At 47.9% G+C, this 17,410-nt stretch overlaps 1 protein-coding gene across 2 annotated transcripts in view; it reads left to right on the top strand.

Annotated features, from left to right (window-relative positions):
- Window positions 1-17,410, top strand: part of PDS5B (PDS5 cohesin associated factor B) — an 813,886-nt gene that overhangs the window by 665,646 nt on the left and 130,830 nt on the right. The window lies entirely within an intron of this gene.

The raw sequence follows: 17,410 nt of genomic DNA, 5'->3' as shown, positions 1-17,410 counted from the left end.
AGTGCTAGGTTGACCAATTTCTGCCAGCCTGCCACAACCAGACGAGTTTCTGGCCACATGGAGTGAGTACCTTTGTCTCTCTGTGGCCAGGAACAAAGCCTGTACTGGGTGGAGGTGCTTCTCACCTCCCCCTGCAGGAACTCTAACACCTGGCGGTGAGCCTCAAAGGCTCATGCCTTTTGTTACAGCACCCCAGGGCCTCCCAGCTAGTGGATTTGCCTGCCCTTCCAGCCACTGCCCCCACTTTTGGCAGCAAGGCAGGAAAGGATAATGAGACAAACAAGGAGGAGCCACCCACCAGTCAGGACAGCCCCTAAGGTGTCCTGAGCTGAGCTGACCTGACCCCTGCCTTTAGAAATCCTCCATCTTGCGATTGGAGGGTGCCCCCAATAGGATTAGGGATGTGCTCCCCTCCCCTCCGGGAGGAGGCACAAAGAGGGTGTAGCCACCCTCCAGGACAGTAGCCAGTGGCTACTGCCCTCCCAGACCTAAACACCCCCCTAAATTCAGTATTTAGGGGTGACCCATAACCCAGGAAATCAGATTTCTGCAACCTACAGAAAGAAGGACTGCTGACGTGAAAGCCCTGCAGAGACGGCGGAGACGACAACTGACTTGGCCACAGCCCTACCAGCCTGTCTCCAGATTCAAAGAACCTGCACAGCGACGCATCCTACAGGGACCAGCGAACTCTGAAGATTCAGAGGACTGCCCTGAACCAGAAGGACCAAGAAACTCCCGAGAACAGCGGCACTGTACAACAACAGCAACATCTTTGCAACAAAGAAGCAACTTTTAAAGAACTCACTCTTCCCGCCGAAAGTGTGAGACTTCACACTCTGCACCTGGCGCCCCTGGCTTGAGCTCCAGAGAACTAACACCGCAGAGAGGACTCCCAGGCGACTGCGACTTCGTGAGTAACCTTAGACGACCCCCCTGCACCCCCACAGCAACGCCTGCAAAGGGGATCCAGAGGTTGCCCCTGACTGTGACTGCCTGGTAACAAGGGACCAGACGCCTGGGCAAAGCACTGCACCCGCAGCCCCCAGGACCAAAAGGAACCAACCTCCAGTGCAGGAGTGACCAGCAAGCGGCCCTCTGCCTAACCCAGTCGGTGGCTGGCCCGAGAAGAGCCCCTGTGCCCTGCCTGCATCACCTAAGTGACCCCTGGGTCCCTCCTTTGCTTTCTATATCAAACCCAATGCCAACTTTGCACACTGAGCCCGGCCGCCCCTGTGCCACTGAGGGTGTGTTTTGTGTGCCTGTTTGTGTCCAAACCCCCCCTCCCCCACACACACACACACACACACTCCCACCCCCATCCTCCCCCACCTGCAAAACCTAACCAAACTTACCTCCCCCAGGAACTGTTGATTTTTGCAGTGTCCACTTTTAAAATAGCTTATTGCCATTGTTACCTATACTGTGTGTACTACTGCTTTAATTCAAAGTTCCTTACTTACCTGTGTGGAGTACCTTGCATTTTATGTATTCACTTCAACTCTTGAGTCGTGTGGTTCTAAAATAAATTAAGAAAATATATTTTTCTGTATAAAAACTATTGGCCTGGAGTTAAGTCTCTGAGTGCGTGTTCCTCATTTATTGCCTGTGTGTGTACAACAAATGCTTAACACTACCCTCTGAGAAGCCTTCTGCTCGACCACACTACCACAAAATAGAGCATTAGAATAATCTAATTTTGCCACTATCAACCTCTAAGGGGAACCCTTGGACTCAGTGCACACTATCTCTCACTTTGAGATAAAATATACAGAGCCAACTTCACACATTGGTGGATCAGCGGTGGGGTCTAAGACTTTGCATTTGCTGGACTACTCAGCCTATACCTGATAACACAACTAAATTCCCAAAATTGTATTAGAAACTGATTTTTGCAATTTGAACTATTTTTCTACATTTTTAAAAGTCCTGCTAGGGCCTTGTGTAAGTCCCTGTTGGCATTTATTTTAGAGTTTAAAAGTTTGTAAAAGTTTGGTTTTAAGTTCTAGAATTAATTTTTAGATTCTTAAAAAGTAATCCCAACTTGTAGAGTGATAATGTCTAATACAAAAGAGATGGTGGTGGAACTCAACCTCACTCCTTACCTGCATCTAGGGATGTCAGAGTTAAGGTCTCTCTGTAAAATTCAAAAGCTAATAACTGGGTCCATCCCTACCAAACTAAGGCTTCAGGAGCTTTTGGCAGAGTTTACAAGGGACCACCCCCCCTGAGGATAATCCTACAGATGGGGAAGTTAGTGAACAGGAGGAGGATTTCCCCCCTCCTGTCCTAACCAGGGAGAACAGGGTTCCTCAAACCCTGACTCCACAAATCATAGTCAGAGAGACTGGTTCTCCCACAAGGGAGACCAGTACCTCTGCAAGCATTGAGGGCAGACTCAATGAAGATGACCTCCTGTTAGCCAGGATGGCCAAAGGATTGGCTTTGGAGAAGCAGCTCCTAGCCATAGAAAGTTAAAGACAAGAGATGGGTTTAGCTCCCATTAATGGTGGCAGCAACATAACTAGGGTCAGAGAGAATGCTGACATCCTAAAAGTCCCCAAAGGGATTGTAACAAAATATGAAGATGGTGATGACATCATCAAATGGTTGACAGCTTTTGAGAGGGCTTGTTCAACCAGAAGAGTAAACAGATCTCACTGTGGTGCTCTCCTTTGGGAAATGTTCGCTGGAAAGTGTAGAGATAGACTCCTCACACACTCTGTTAAAGATGCAGAATCCTATGACCTCATGAAGGCTTACCCTGATTGAGGGCTTTGGATTCTCAACTGAGGAGTACAGGATTAGGTTCAGAGGGGCTCAAAAATCCTCGAGCCAGACCTGGGTTGATTTTGTTGACTTCTCAGTCAAAACACTAGATGGTTGGATAACTGGTAGTGGTGCAAATGATTATGATGGGCTGTATAAGTTGTTTATGAAAGAACATCTGTTAAGTAATTGTTTCAGTGACAAACTGCATCAACGTCTGGTAGACCTAGGTCCAATTTCTCCCCAAGAATTGGGAAACACAGCAGACCATTGGGTCAAGACAAGGGTGACCAAGACTTCCACAGGAGGTGACCAAAAGAAATTGGTCACAAAGCCTCCCCAGGGGAAGTGTGTTGAGACATCCAAGGGAAAAAGTAAAGAGGCTTCCACAGGACCCCAAAAACCTGCTCAGGAGGGAGGGTCCAAAGCCTCTTCACAATCCTCATTTGGGTACAAGGGTAAAAACGTTGATCCCAAAAAGGCCTGGTGTTGTAGCTGTAATCAGCAGGGACACCAAACTGGAGACAAGGCCTGCCCCAAGAAAGGTTCCACTTCTACTACTACTTCAGTTAGCACTGGAATAGCCAGTCTCCAGGTGTGATCAACAGTGTGCCCAGAGCAAATCAGGGTCCACACTGAAGCTACATTAGTCTCTGAGGGTGGGATGGACCTAGCCCCACACTAGCTGCCTGGCCTCCTAACCTGAAAAAATACAGGCAGCAGCTCTTTATTAATGGGACTAGTGTAGAAGCCCTGAGGGATACAGGTGCCAGTGTCACAATGGTAACAGACAAACTGGTTTCCCCAGGACAGTACCTGGCTGGACAGACATATCCAGTCACAAATGCTGACAATCAAACTAAAGTCCATCCCATGGCAGTGGTAACTTTAGAATGGGGAGGGGTCACTGGCCTGAAACAGGTGGTATCTCCTCTGCATTTCCAGTAGAATGTCTGCTAGGGAATGATCTGGAGTCCTCGGAATGGGCTGAGGTAGAGCTCAAGACCCATGCAGCCATGCTGGGTATCCCTGAACTAGTGTGTGTCAAGACAAGGGCACAGAACAGGGCTCAGGGTGCAAAAGAAGTGTTGGAGTCTGTAATAGTGGCCCAACCTTCCAAGAGAAAAGGAAAGAAGACTGGGGAACCAGCTTAAACACAGCAAAAGAAACAGAACATCTCTTCCCAGGAAGATGTTCTATCCCCTGAGGGAACTGAGTCCATGGAGCTGGAGCCTTCCCAGGTTGGGCTCTTGGGCCCAGGGGGACCCTCAAGGGAACAGCTGTGTAAGGGGCAAGAATCTTGTCCCTCTCTTGAAGGCCTAAGACAGCAAGCAGCTGAGCAAGAAAAAGGAACTGCCAGTGAAACCCACAGGGTCTTTTGGGAAGGTGGGCTCCTTTACACTGAGGCAAGAGATCCCAAACATGGTGGCACTAGTAGAGTGGTAGCGCCTCAGAAGTTTAGGGATTTCATTCTGACCTTAGCCCATGACATTCCCTTTGCTGGGCATTTGGGACAAACCAAGACATGGGAGAGATTAGTCAACCGTTTCTACTAGCCCAATATATCTCAGAAGGTAAAGGAGTTTTGCACCTCCTGTATCACCTGTCAAGCCAGTGGTAAGACAGGTGGCCATCCAAAGGCCTCCCTCATTCCACTTCCAGTGGTGGGGGTCCCCTTTGAGAGAGTGGCAGTGGACATAGTGGGTCCACTTTAACCTCCCACAGCATCAGGGAACGAGTATATCCTAGTAGTAGTGGATTATGCTACTAGGTACCCTGAAGCAATTCCCTTTTGGTCCACTACTGCCCCTACAGTAGCCAAAACACTCATTGGTATCTTTACCAGAGTGGGATTTCCCGAAGGAGGTTGTTTCTGACAGAGGTACCAACTTCATGTCAGCTTACCTAAAGCACATGTGGAATGAGTGTGGGGTGACATACATTCACCACACCATACCATCCACAAACCAATGGTCTTCTGGAGAGATTTAACAAGACATTGAAGGGCATTATCACGGGGCTCCCTGAAAAACTCAAAAGGAGGTGGGGTGTCCTCTTGCCATGCCTGCTTTTCGCCTACAGAGAGGTGCCTCAAAAGGGAGTAGAGTTTTCCCCGTTTGAGCTTCTGTTTGGCCATCCTGTTAGGGGACCACTAGCACTTGTAAAAGAAGACGGGGAGAGACCTCTCCATGAGGCTAAACAAGATGTGGTGGACTGTGTACTAGGCCTACGTTCAAGGATGGCAGAGTACATGGAAAAGGCCAGCAAAACCTTGAGGCCAGCCAACAACACCAGAAGTTGTGGTATGACCAAAAGGCTGCTATGGTTGAGTTACAGCCAGGACAGAAAGTCTGGGTTCTGGAGCCTATGGCTCCCATGGCACTTCAGGACAGATGGAGTGGCCCTTACCCAGATCTTGAAAAAGAGTCAGGTCACCTACCTGGTGGACCTAGGCACTAGCAGGACCCCCATGAAGGTGATCCATGTGAACCGCCTCAAACTCTTCCATGACAGGGCAGATGTAAACTTTTAATGGTTACAGATGAGGACCAGGAAGCAGAGAGTGAACCTTTTCCTGATCTCCTCTCCACTGACACCTAAAGATGGCTCAGTAAATGGAGTGATCTAATCAGACATCCTCTCTGGCCAACAGGAGACTGACTGCAGGCACGTCCTCCAGCGGTTTGCTGAGCTCTTTTCTTTGACCCGTGGTAACACACACCTGTGTACCCATGATGTGGACACAGGAGACAGTATGCCTGTCAAGAATAAAATATTCAGACAGTCTGACCAAGTCAAGGAAAGCATCAAAGTGGAAGTCCACAGGATGCTGGAGTTGGGAGTGATTGAGCACTCTGACAGTCCCTGGGCTAGCCCAGTGGTCTTAGTCCCCAAACCTCACACCAAAGATGGCAAGAAAGAGATGAGGTTTTGTGTGGACTACAGAGGGCTCAACTCTGTCACCAAGACAGATGCTCACCCCATCCCAAGGGCAGATGAGCTAATAGACAAATTAGGTGCAGCCAAATACTTAAGTACCTTTGACTTGCCAGCAGGGTTCTGGAAATAAAAATGGCACCTGGAGCAAAAGAGAAAACAGCATTCTCTACACCCGATGGGCACTACCAGTTTACTGTGATGCCCTTTGGCTTAAAGAATGCCCCTGCCACCTTCCAAAGGTTGGTGAATCAAGTCATTGCTGGCTTGGAGTCCTTTAGTGCAGCTTATCTTGATGATATTGCTGTCTTTAGCTCCAACTGGCAGGATCACCTGGTCCACCTGAAGACGGTTTTGCAGGCCCTGCAAGCAGCAGGACTCTCTATCAAGGCAATTAAAAATGTCAGATAAGGCAGGGTACTGTAGTTTACTTGGGCCACCTTGTAGATGGAGGCCAAGTTCAGCCACTCCAACCCAAGATCCAGACTATTCTGGACAGGTTAGCAACAAAAACCCAGACCCAAGTCAGGGCATTCCTTGGTTTGACTGGGTACTATAGGAGGTATGTGAAGTGATACACCCCTCACAGAACTGACCTCCAAGAAATTGCCCAAGAAAGTTAACTGGACCGTGGACTGTCAAAAGGCCTTTGACACCGTGAAGCAAGCTATGTGTACAGCACCCGTTTTGAAAGCTCCAGATTATTCTAAGCAGTTCATTGTGCAGACAGATGCCTCTGAGCATGGGATAGGAGCAGTCCTGTCCGAAACAAATGATGATGGGCTTGACCAGCCTGTTGCTTTTATTAGCAGGAGGCTACTCCCCAGGGAGCAGCCTTGGAGTGCCATTGAGAGGGAGGCCTTTGCTGTGGTCTCGTCCCTGAAGAACCTGAGACCATACCTTTTTTGTACTCACTTCATAGTTCAAACTGACCACAGACCTCTCAGATGGCTGATGCAAATGAAAGGAGAAAACCCTAAACTGTTTCGGTAGTCCATATCCCTACAGGGGATGGACTTTGTAGTGGAACACAGACCTGGGACTGCCCATGCCAATGCTGATGGCCTTTCCAGGTTCTTCCACTTAGAAAATGAAGACTCTCTTAGGAAAGGTTAGTTTCATCCTCTTTCGTTTTTTGGGGGGGAGGGTTGGGTGGGGGGGGTGTAAGGAAATGCCTCATTGGCATGGTTACCCCCTGACTTTTTGCCTTTTGTTGATGTCAGTTATGATTGAACGTGTGCTGGGACCCTGCTAACCAGGCCCCAGCACCAGTGTTCTTTCCCTAAACTGTACCTTTGTTCCCACAATTGGCACAACCCTGGCACACTGGTAAGTCCCTTGTAAATGGCACCCCTGGTACCAAGGGCCCTGTTGCCAGGGAAGGTCTGTAAGGGGTGCAGCATGTCTTATGCCACCCTGGGGACCCCTCACTCAGCACATGCACACTGCCTCACAGCTTGTGTGTGCTGTAGGGGAGAAAATGACTAAGTCGACATGGCACTTCTCAGAGTGCCATGCCCTCCTCTCACTGCCTGTGGCATAGGTGAGTCACCACTCTAGCAGGCCTTAAAGCCGTAAGGCAGGGTGCACTTTACCACAGGTGAGGGCATATGTGCATGAGTACTATGCCTTACAGTGTCTAAGCAAAACCTTAGACATTGTAAGTGCAGGGTAGCCATAAAGCGTATATGGTCTGGGAGTTTGTCAAACACGAACTCCACAGTTCCATAATGGCTACACTGAAATCTAGGGAGTTTGGTATCAAACTTCTCAGCACAATAAATGCACACTGATGCAAGTGTGGGATTTATTGTAACATGCACCCAGAGGCCATCTTAGAGATTCTCCCTGAATACCAGTCCGACTCCTAGTGCTACAAGCAGATGAGTTTCTGGCCACATAGGGTGAGTGCCTTTGTCACTCTGTGGCCAGGAACAAAGCCTGTACTGGGTGGAGGTGCTTCTCACCTCCCCCTGCAGGAACTGTAACACCTGGTGGTGAGCCTCAAAGGCTCATGCCTTTTGTTACAACATCCCTGGGCATCTCAGCTAGTGGAGATTCCCGCCCCTCCGGCCACTGCCCCCACTTTTGGCGGCAAGTCAGGAGAGGATAATGAGAAAAACAAGGAGGATTCACCCACCAGTCAGGACAGCCCCTAAGGTGTCCTGAGCTGAGGTGGCCCCTGCCTTTAGAAATCCTCCATTTTGAGATTGGAAGATTCCCCCAATAGGATTAGGGAGGTGCCCCCCTCCCCCCAGGGAGGAGGCACAAAGAGGGTGTAGCCACCCTCCAGGACAGTAGCCATTGGCTACTGCCCTCCTGACCTAAACACACACCTAAATTCAGTATTTAGGGGCGACCCATAACCCAGGAAATCAGATTCCTGCAACCTACACAAAGTAGGACTGCTGCCCTGAAAGCCCTGCAGAGACAACAGCTGATTTGGCCCCAGCCCTACCATCCTGTCTCCAGACTCAAAGAACCAGCACAGCGATGCATCCGACAGGGACCAGCTACCTCTGAAGACTCCGAGGACTGCCCTGAACCCGAAGGACCAAGAAACTCCAGAGAACAGCAGCACTGTTCAACAACAGCAACATTTTTGCAACAAAAAGCAGCTTTTAAAGAACTCACTCTTCCAGACGGAAGCGTGAGACTTCTCACTCTGCATCCGATGCTTCCGGCTCGAGCTCCAGAGAACTAACACTGCAGAGGGGACTCCCAGGCGACTGCGACTTTGTGAGTAACCTGAGACGACCACCCTACACCCCCACAGTGACGCCTGCAGAGAGGATCCAGAGGTTCCCCCTGACCAGGACTGCCTGGTAACAAGGGACCCGACGCCTGGACAAAGCACTGCACCCGCAGCCCCCACGACTGAAGGGAACCAACCTCCAGTGCAGGAGTGACCAACAGGTGGCCCTCTGCCTAGCCCAGACGGTGGCTGACCCAAGAAGCCCCCCTGTGCCCTGCATGCATCGCCTAAGTGACCCCTGGGTCCCTCCATTGCTTTCTATAGCAAATCTGATGCCAACTTTGCACACTGCACCCAGCCACCCCAGTGCCTCTGAGGGTGTGTTTTTTGTGCTGTTTGTGTGTGTGTCTCCCCTCCCCCAGTGCTCTACAAAACCCCCCTGGTCTGCTCCCTGACAACGCAGGTACTTACCTGCTAGCAGACTGGAACCGGAGCACCCTTGTTCTCCACAGGCGCCTATCTGTTTTGGGCCCTCCTTTGACCTCTGCACCTGACCGGCCCTGTGTTGCTGGTGCTGTGACTTTGGGGTTGTCTTGAACCCCTGACGGTGGGCTGCCTATGTCCAGGGGACTAAACTTGTAAGTCCTTTACTTACCTGCAAAACCTAACCAAACTTATCTCCCCAGGAACTGTTGATTTTTGCACTGTGTCCACTTTTAAAATAGCTTATTGCTATTTTTACCTATACTGTGTGTACTACTGCTTTAATTCAACCTTCCTAACTTACCTGTGTGGAGTACCTTGCATTTTATGTATTCACTTCAAATCTTGAATCTTGTGGTTCTAAAATAAATTAAGAAAATATTTTTCTATATAAAAACGTCCTGGAGTTGTCTATGAGTGTGTGTGTTCCTCATTTATTGCCTGAGTGTGCACAACAAAAGCTTAACACTACACTCTGATAAGCCTGCTGCTCGACCACACTACCACAAAATAGAGCATTAGAATAATCTAATTTTGCCACTATCAACCTCTATGGGGAACCCTTGGACTCTGTGCACACTATCTCTCACTTTGAGATAGTATATACAGAGCCAACTTCCTACATGGGTTAAAATCATATTATCATATCAGTTGTAAGTTAAGCTTGCGCTCAACTCCCTGAGGCGACCTGTGCTCAGCCCTCTTATTGCACAGCGTCATTGGCCTAAAACCGACTGCAGCACAAGACCCTGTGTCTAATCTTCCCCTGGACACCTTTTAAAAAAAAAAAAAAGATGCTACTTTGTAGGACTGTATGCACCACTTTACCGGTGACAAACTACAGATTTTTATTTTAGAAACTTTAATCGCTTCGGTGGTCCCTGTGGGTTCCATCCAACATGTGGCTGGGGTTCAAGGTGTAGTCACCCTCCCCCATATGTGCTCTTTTTTTAACTCTTTTGGAGAACTAGAGGACAGAGTCCTTGGCTTCTGTAACAGCAGCTGCAACATTTTGTCGCACTGTTGCAGTCAGCCAATCATAACGCTTCAATACTGCAGTTCCATCTTAGAAAGCATTGTACTTAATTGGCTAATGGAAGGAAAAGGTCCATAGACCATTTAGGTGTAAATGTTTCTTTTAATTTTTGAATCAGAGTATTACGCAGTACTTGTATCACAGTACTCCTGTGAAATAATAGTCGAAATATCTCAAATTTTTTCGTAGGTTTATCCTCTTCATGTCCAACCCCAGCCCTCCTTTAAATGTTAATTTCTCCAACAAAGGCTGAAAGATTTACACCAAATCACAAAAATATGTTTTATGAGTAAAGGTCTAACTTTATGCCAAATTTGGTGCAATTCCATTCATCTGTTTTGTTTCTGTATCTAAGATTAAACCTACCTGTGGGATTCAAATTGGAAACCACACTTTTGGGACAACATTTTCTTGGGGACCCCTTTGATGGACCAGAGCTTTCGAGGGTGGAGGGGCTTTCATGCAGACTTGTCAAAAGAGCCTAAGTTATTTTGAAAATAAAAATATGCCTTTGATATATTTAATTTTAAAAGTCATGTAAAAATTAGTTATAGGGTTAACTTGCACCCTAGTTTATGGTTCTTTGCATTGAAATTTAATAGCGGATGTGTTAGTGTTCCAGTAGTGTACTAAACCATAACTGGCCAATTTGAATTTAACCATCTTGTAATGTAATTGTTGACTGCTTGGACAAAATGAGTGTTATCACACAATGAGTGATAATTTTTTTGGAAGAATGATTGCATTTGTTTGAGACTTCTAGCTGCAGATTCCTCTCCTTTTAGTATTCCCCAAGCTTCAGACTGGATTCAGAAGCTTTTTTTGTTGTACATCTGTGGACTGGAAAGTGATGCCATGCGGCTCCACACAAATGCTACTCTGCTCCTTAAATGACATGCGGGGCTTATAAAGGCACCACTCCAGCGGGTTGAGAGCAGTTTCTTTCTTTCCGCTTCTCTAGACACAGCTCTGAGCTTCTCTCATTTCTGAGACTAATTTTTGTCAGCCATTTCTCCAAATTTCCCATAGTGTGCAAGGGATGTCACCCTTCAGACAACAGGTTTTAAGCCTTGTAATGACTGTCGTAAACAGATGTCTGTGACAGATCCCCTCCTGGTTTGCCTGTGATGTCTAGCGTCCAACCACGACTCCAAGACCTTCAGGAACTGTACATGTATCAACCCGAAGGCCATCAGGGAAAGCAAGTCAAAATTTTATAATGCCAACCATAGGACAGTGTAGCATTGGGACTCACCAGTTTGAAAGTTTGTTGTCTGTCCTACTCCCGTTCCCATAAGTTGACAGAGCTGCTCTCAAAGCCGGTCTTATTTGCACTCTCATTACTCGGGTAAGCAAAAGAAATAAGAAGTAGAAGCTGAGTTCCATCCCTTCACGCCATTCCCTCTCCCCTGACAAACCATATGGGCAATGTCTCATTCCTGCTTCTTTAGTTAGTAAACTTGGTAGCTGATTCCACCACACCAAATCAAATCCAAGAGATTCCCTCAGCCAGGCTCCAGCTCTTCGGTTCTTTACTGACGCCCCCTGTTGCAACTTTGGGGCCCATGGAGCCAAGAGTCCTACCACCTGAATTACTGCTGGTGGGTTTGCCCTCTCTTCCAGCTAGACCCTATGTGCTGACTCCACTCTCCACTTCAGGACCGATACCACCCTTACTCAATCCAGGCCCATGCACATCAACACAGAGATCACCGCCTGAAGAGGGGGGCCGGATTGTTCTTTTCAACTCTGACTTGATGCTGGTCCGAATTTGACCAAAGCCTCAGCCAAATGTGACAGAAGTTTCTCCTCTTGCCCTACCAGTAGGCAGGCAACACTCCTTACTTTCTCTTTTTCACACAGACTCCCGCAAAATTCCGATGTGCTCTATACCGATGACAATTAGCATGGGAACTTGCAAGATGCTAGTAAGCTAGGCTCCTCCCCGAAGTCAGCCCTTTTCTCCCCTCCTGAGCCAGCCACGGAAGAATCGGCCTCCTTCACCATGGTCATATGTAGGCAGCCAGAATTCTCGATCTTCAACTCACCATTGTTGGAGGTCAAAATAAACATTCTTACTGAAGTCCGGCAGCTTGGCCTCACTGCTTCTGAGAGACTCCTCCTCTTGAATGAGGCCTTGACTGATATCCTTCTAGGTGCCTGTGGTAAGCCATGTACCGGACCTCCAGTTAATACGAAAATTGCCAAACACCACCTCCCTGCCCCAGGCAACTCACCCTTTCCATCTCAGCACCTCTCTTCAGAGAGTCTTGTGGTGCAAGCTTCCACTAGCTGGACCAACCCTAACAAATTCCCTATCACTCCCCCTAACAGGGAATCTAAGAGTGAAGACTTTTGGAAAACGCTTGTTCTCCACCCATAGTTTGGCTCGTTGATAGATCAACACCTCCTGTTTACTGAACCCTTTTACTCACGCCCTTTGTGACTCAATGGACCAAGTCCTCCCAGGTGTTTTGGAAGACCTTCTACCTGTTCTCTGACCATCCAGAATGCTCGTGATGCAGCCAATTTCACGATTTGTTCTGTCTTGGACACTCCTGACTCAGCTGGGAGGACCATAGGAACTAGTGTAGCCATTCGCCGCCATGCGTGGTACGATCCACTGAGTTCTTGGACAACACCCAGTGCACCCTAATGGACACGCCGTTCGAAAGGGCTCGCTTGGTCAGAGGCAAGCCTGACTTGGCCCTTGAACAATTTAATGAGTAGGGCACCGGCTCGTTCTCTGGGCCTTTCCCCCCAGACTTTCCTGCAACACTAACAACGCTCCTTTTGAGGCTTTGACAGAGGCATGCCCTACTGGCAGTCTATCCTGCCCCAATAGGGAACCCCGCAGTTTTGCGTGAGAGGCCGTGGTGCCCACTGACCCTGTGGCTAAGGTCAAAGTGTCACTCAGAACACTGCCATCTTCCCACCATCCCCCATCTGCAAAACCGCTTTAGTGTACCCTCACAGGGTCACAGCCACCTGGTGGGAGGCAGAAGCTACCAATTATATATTGGCTAGCAAGCGCTCACCTCGGACAGGTGGGTCCTCCAAATAGTTTGCAAAGGCTACACCTTAGCCTTCTTCTCATCCCCATTGCACTTTCTACCACCTGCCCAACGATTGATGTAGGACCATCTCATCATTTTGCAACAGGAAGTGCAAGCCCTTTTAGCCAAAGGGGCTATGGAAGAGGCACCAGAAGTAGGACATGGTTGTTATTCCTGCTGCTTTCTGGTGTTGAGGTTTTTGGCCTATTTTACAACTGTGCTCTCTCTATTTTTCTCCAGAAAGAGAAATGTAAATGCTCATCCAGGCCCAAGTCTATTCTGTCCTTAACCTTGGAGATTGAATGGTGGCATTGGAATGTCTGTTTCCATATTTGTGTTCTGTTGATCCATCAGCGCTATCTGCTGTTTATAGTTGATGAGGGGCTTTATTGGTTTGTTGTGCTCTTTCGTCTCACCAGCACCCGTCGGGCCTCTCAGGTAATTGGTTGCATTATATGAATACGATTGATTGGCAGCACACCTTCGGAAGTCAGGGGTTCCAATCTTCCTCTATCTCGGACGCTGGCACTTGGAGGTGGGCTCGCCCCAGGCAGTCATCAACCACCTCCAGACTATGGTGAACCTCCTGTCATCTTTGCAGTTCACAGTAAACATGCCAAAGTCACACATGACTTCTTTCCAGACGTCCCCCTTCATCAGAGCAATTCTGGATGCGGTTCAGTTTTGTGCCTTTAACCAAGGAAAGTGTCTAGGACATTCAGACTGATCGTTATCTTTCAGCCTTGACCCTGTGAGGTAGACTCTGAGGCTGCTGAGATTGATGGCCTCCTGCATTCTGCTAGTCGAGCATGTCAGGTGGCGCAGACCAGCTCTGAGTCCCAGTGGGCCCAACATCAGTGAGACCTCTCTGACCACTTTGAAATGTGGAGGAGACTGCAAACGGTCTGCATTGGTGCCTTCTGGACAATGACTAAGTCAGGGTAGACAACTCTACCTTCTATATCCAGATGCATTGCTTCTGGGTTGGAGTGGCCATCTGGGAGGCAGGGAGATCAGAGGCCTCTGGTCTCCGGTGGAGTCCTGGCTCCATGTAACCCTGTGGGCCATCCGTGTGGCACTGAAAGTCTTCTTGCAGCCATAAAGGGAAGGCTGAGACAGGTGTTCACGGACAATACTGTCGTAGGGCTCTCTTGATGGAGATGAGAGGGCTGGTTTTGGGTGGCAGCATCACCGCATGTAGAGGACTTAGTCAGTCCTACACCATCTGTAACTGTCAACCTAACCCTTTCAGCTACCAAAACCTGGACATAAAGGTGATATATGGCAGCCTGAGGCATGACTCTCTGTGGCTCCTCAGGGATGTCATGGTTGCCAAATCATACCCTTTTCTCTCATTAGCTCAGGACACACACACACACAATCACCCACCCTCCCACCCACCACCACTTTTCAATGCATTTAATGAAGAGACTGCAATCCATAATAAAATGATTGAGATCCAATTAATAGGAAGATAAAACATAACACAATCAGGATTGCTACCAGAAGTGAAAAGTATATAATCAACTCCAGCATATTGGAAAACAGGTGCCTAAGAATTCCTACCCACACTTCCTAGCTTCTATACAAGAGCATGGCAGTGTTAACCCCTTTCTCTGCCTGTACTTAGTCTTTGGAAGTTATACCTGCCCCCATACCTGAAAAGCAGGGATCTTATCGCCGTCTCCTCGGTTGGCTGTAGTGACTGGGCTGAGGTCAGCAACATGACAATTAAGTAGCGCACGAGATAGGATGGATCTCCTGGCTGGAATGATCTCTCTAACCTCCTTTGGCCTGTATGGTGTTCTTTTAATAATAAAACCTGTTGGTGTTCTGAGAAACAGGCCTGACGTGACCATGTGTCTAAGTGTCGAGGCTGGCTACGCACTCTAGTGGCAGCAATCCTAGATACATTATCATGTAGAGTCCTCGAGCAGCCTTGGACAGTTATGTAGTGAAATGTTGTGCAAAGAAAGCAATAACACTTTAAAGAATAGCAGCTGATTAGAAAAATAAAACATCACAGCTAAAAGCCAGTTATGCTAAAATTAAAAAATGAAATGCATGATATTACTAGATAAAAGGGCACAGGCCACAAGCCTAAGCTAAAACACCTGAGCCCAATCAAGGCTCTAAAATGAACCCACAACAATACCACGTCATGCGGTCCTGCAACAAACAGGGCGGGTGGGATCACAGACTTATGTTTCAGGGTGTCTTGCACCTCTGAAAATGGCCGGACTGCCAAGGAATTTTCCTGGTGGTGAATTACCTGACAGGCTCATTGAATGCCAGGGCAAACAAACTCAGCCACCGGCACCTAGCAGATCACAAATGACAGCAACATCTGGAGGTGGGGCAAGATCTTTCACAAGTCTTTTCGACACCACAGAGAATGTGCAGTTCCATAACTTCTGCTTGTTGAAGTTTCCAATATGTGTGTCTGTGTCTCTTTCTCTCTAGCTCTTTCTCTCTCCTCCTCCTCTACCTCTCACTCCTTCTCCTATCCTTTGCCCCCTCCCTTTCTATCTCTTTTCCTCTCTCTCCACCTCGAGTGGAACTCGGGGCTCTGGTGTGCCTTTCAGCCAATATCACTCCTACCTTGCATTCTCAAGAAGATCAGGACAGACCCAGACACAAGTCATCCTAGTCCGCTCCAAGCTCGGCACGGAGAGTATGATATCCATAACTTCTGGGTTTGAGCATCTGTCCTCTGATCAGGCGGCTCTTCTTGAAGGATCTGTGCGTTGCAGAGGAACGGTCAGCTTACCACCCTAGTCTTTGCAGTCTCCACCTTCATATGTGGAGATTTTGTGGCAACAGCTGAACACATTTGACCTTCTTCTGTAGGTGGTTGATGTCATCTTGGCAGCTATGGGTCCTGTGACAAAAACTGTCCACGCCTGTTGTTACAACAAATTAGTGCAGCGCTCGCCAGATTGACCCATTTCATGCCAGATTGTCTGATGTTGTATTATTTGTGCTGTCTCATGGCCGGCAAGGCCTTGACCTGGGCACAGTTAAAGGTGATCCTCAGGCCCTCTCAGCCTTCTTATGGTTACTTGCTCAGCCCTCTTCAATTAAATCACCTGTGGCAACGCATTTATTGAAAGCACTGCAATGACCTTTACTCTCTCCAATGCACTACTGTCTCACTCTTTACCTCTTTCAATATATCCTCTATTTCCACTCTGACTCATCCCAAACCTGATTCTACCCCTACGAACACCAAAATAATCCTTTCTAGAATCTTCCCTCCTCTATTCCTCCCGGCTCACCCCAAACCTCAGTTTACTTCTATGATCTCTTAAACAACCCTTTCTAAAGTCTTCCCTCATGTATCCCTCCTTTGACTCATCCCAAACTACTATGATATCCCCAATCCCTTTCTACAGACTCTTCCCTCCTCCATCTCTCCTTTTTACTCATTCCAAACCTCATCTTACTTCTATGATCTCCCAAATAACACTTTCTAAACTCTTCCCTCTTCTATCCCTCCATTGTCCTATTCAATCCATCTAACAGACTCACATGTCCACCGCTCAAGTTAACCCATATTTCCATTTACTAATCCACATATAATCCTTTTGGGTTCCTGAGTAGCGTGCTGCTATCCAAAAAACACTTTGACGCCTCGTTAGGGATAATAAGTGCTATCTATATACAATTACAGTGCAATACAATGTTTTCCTCTATTTACGTTTGTGATAACCCAATGGGTCCTCAGTCTTGTCCTTATGTATCTGCTGTGTACTCCATTCGTGCTGCTCCACAATTATCCTTTATAACTTCACCAATCACACTGTGTTCCCAGTCTCCATCACTTCCACACATGTGACTGAGCTTCAGGCCTTGCGTGTTCATTTGTCATACCCCATCTTCTTCCACATCACGCTGATTCTGCATAATTGGCATCCTTTCTCCCAAAAGTTGTGAAGCTGTTCCACTCTACCAGTGTTCTGTGCTCCACATCATGCCTTTGAGGAGGAGAGGCTTCATTGCTTGGAACCTATGAGAGAGCTCGCCTTCTAAATCCATCTCACCAAAGACAACCATGTGGACAATCAGTTCTTTGTGTGGTTCACTAACGCAAAAACTGCAAAGCTGTGCAGCAGTGTATCATCTCACACTGGATCATAGTCTAAATTATGGTATGTTATGCACTGGCGAAACAGCAGCCTCCGGAAACACTTCGTGCCCATTCCACCAGGGCCAAAGCTGCTATCACTGCATTTACATGGGGTGTCCCCCTCCTAGTTATCTGGCAAGCAGCTTTGTGGACGTCCCTCCATAACTTTACAAAGCACTATTGTCTGAACAGCCAAGTACACTGAGAAAGGGCACTTTGCCAGCTCAATCCTGTTGGGCCTTCTAGTTTGAGCAGGTCCAGCTCCCTTGGGTGCTGCTTTTTATCTGTTTAAAAGGTGGGAAATC

Source organism: Pleurodeles waltl, chromosome 8 (genome assembly GCF_031143425.1).
Source record: "Pleurodeles waltl isolate 20211129_DDA chromosome 8, aPleWal1.hap1.20221129, whole genome shotgun sequence".
Taxonomy (NCBI): domain Eukaryota; kingdom Metazoa; phylum Chordata; class Amphibia; order Caudata; family Salamandridae; genus Pleurodeles; species Pleurodeles waltl.
Note: the sequence above shows the minus strand (reverse complement) of the source record. Positions and strands in the feature narration are given on the sequence as shown.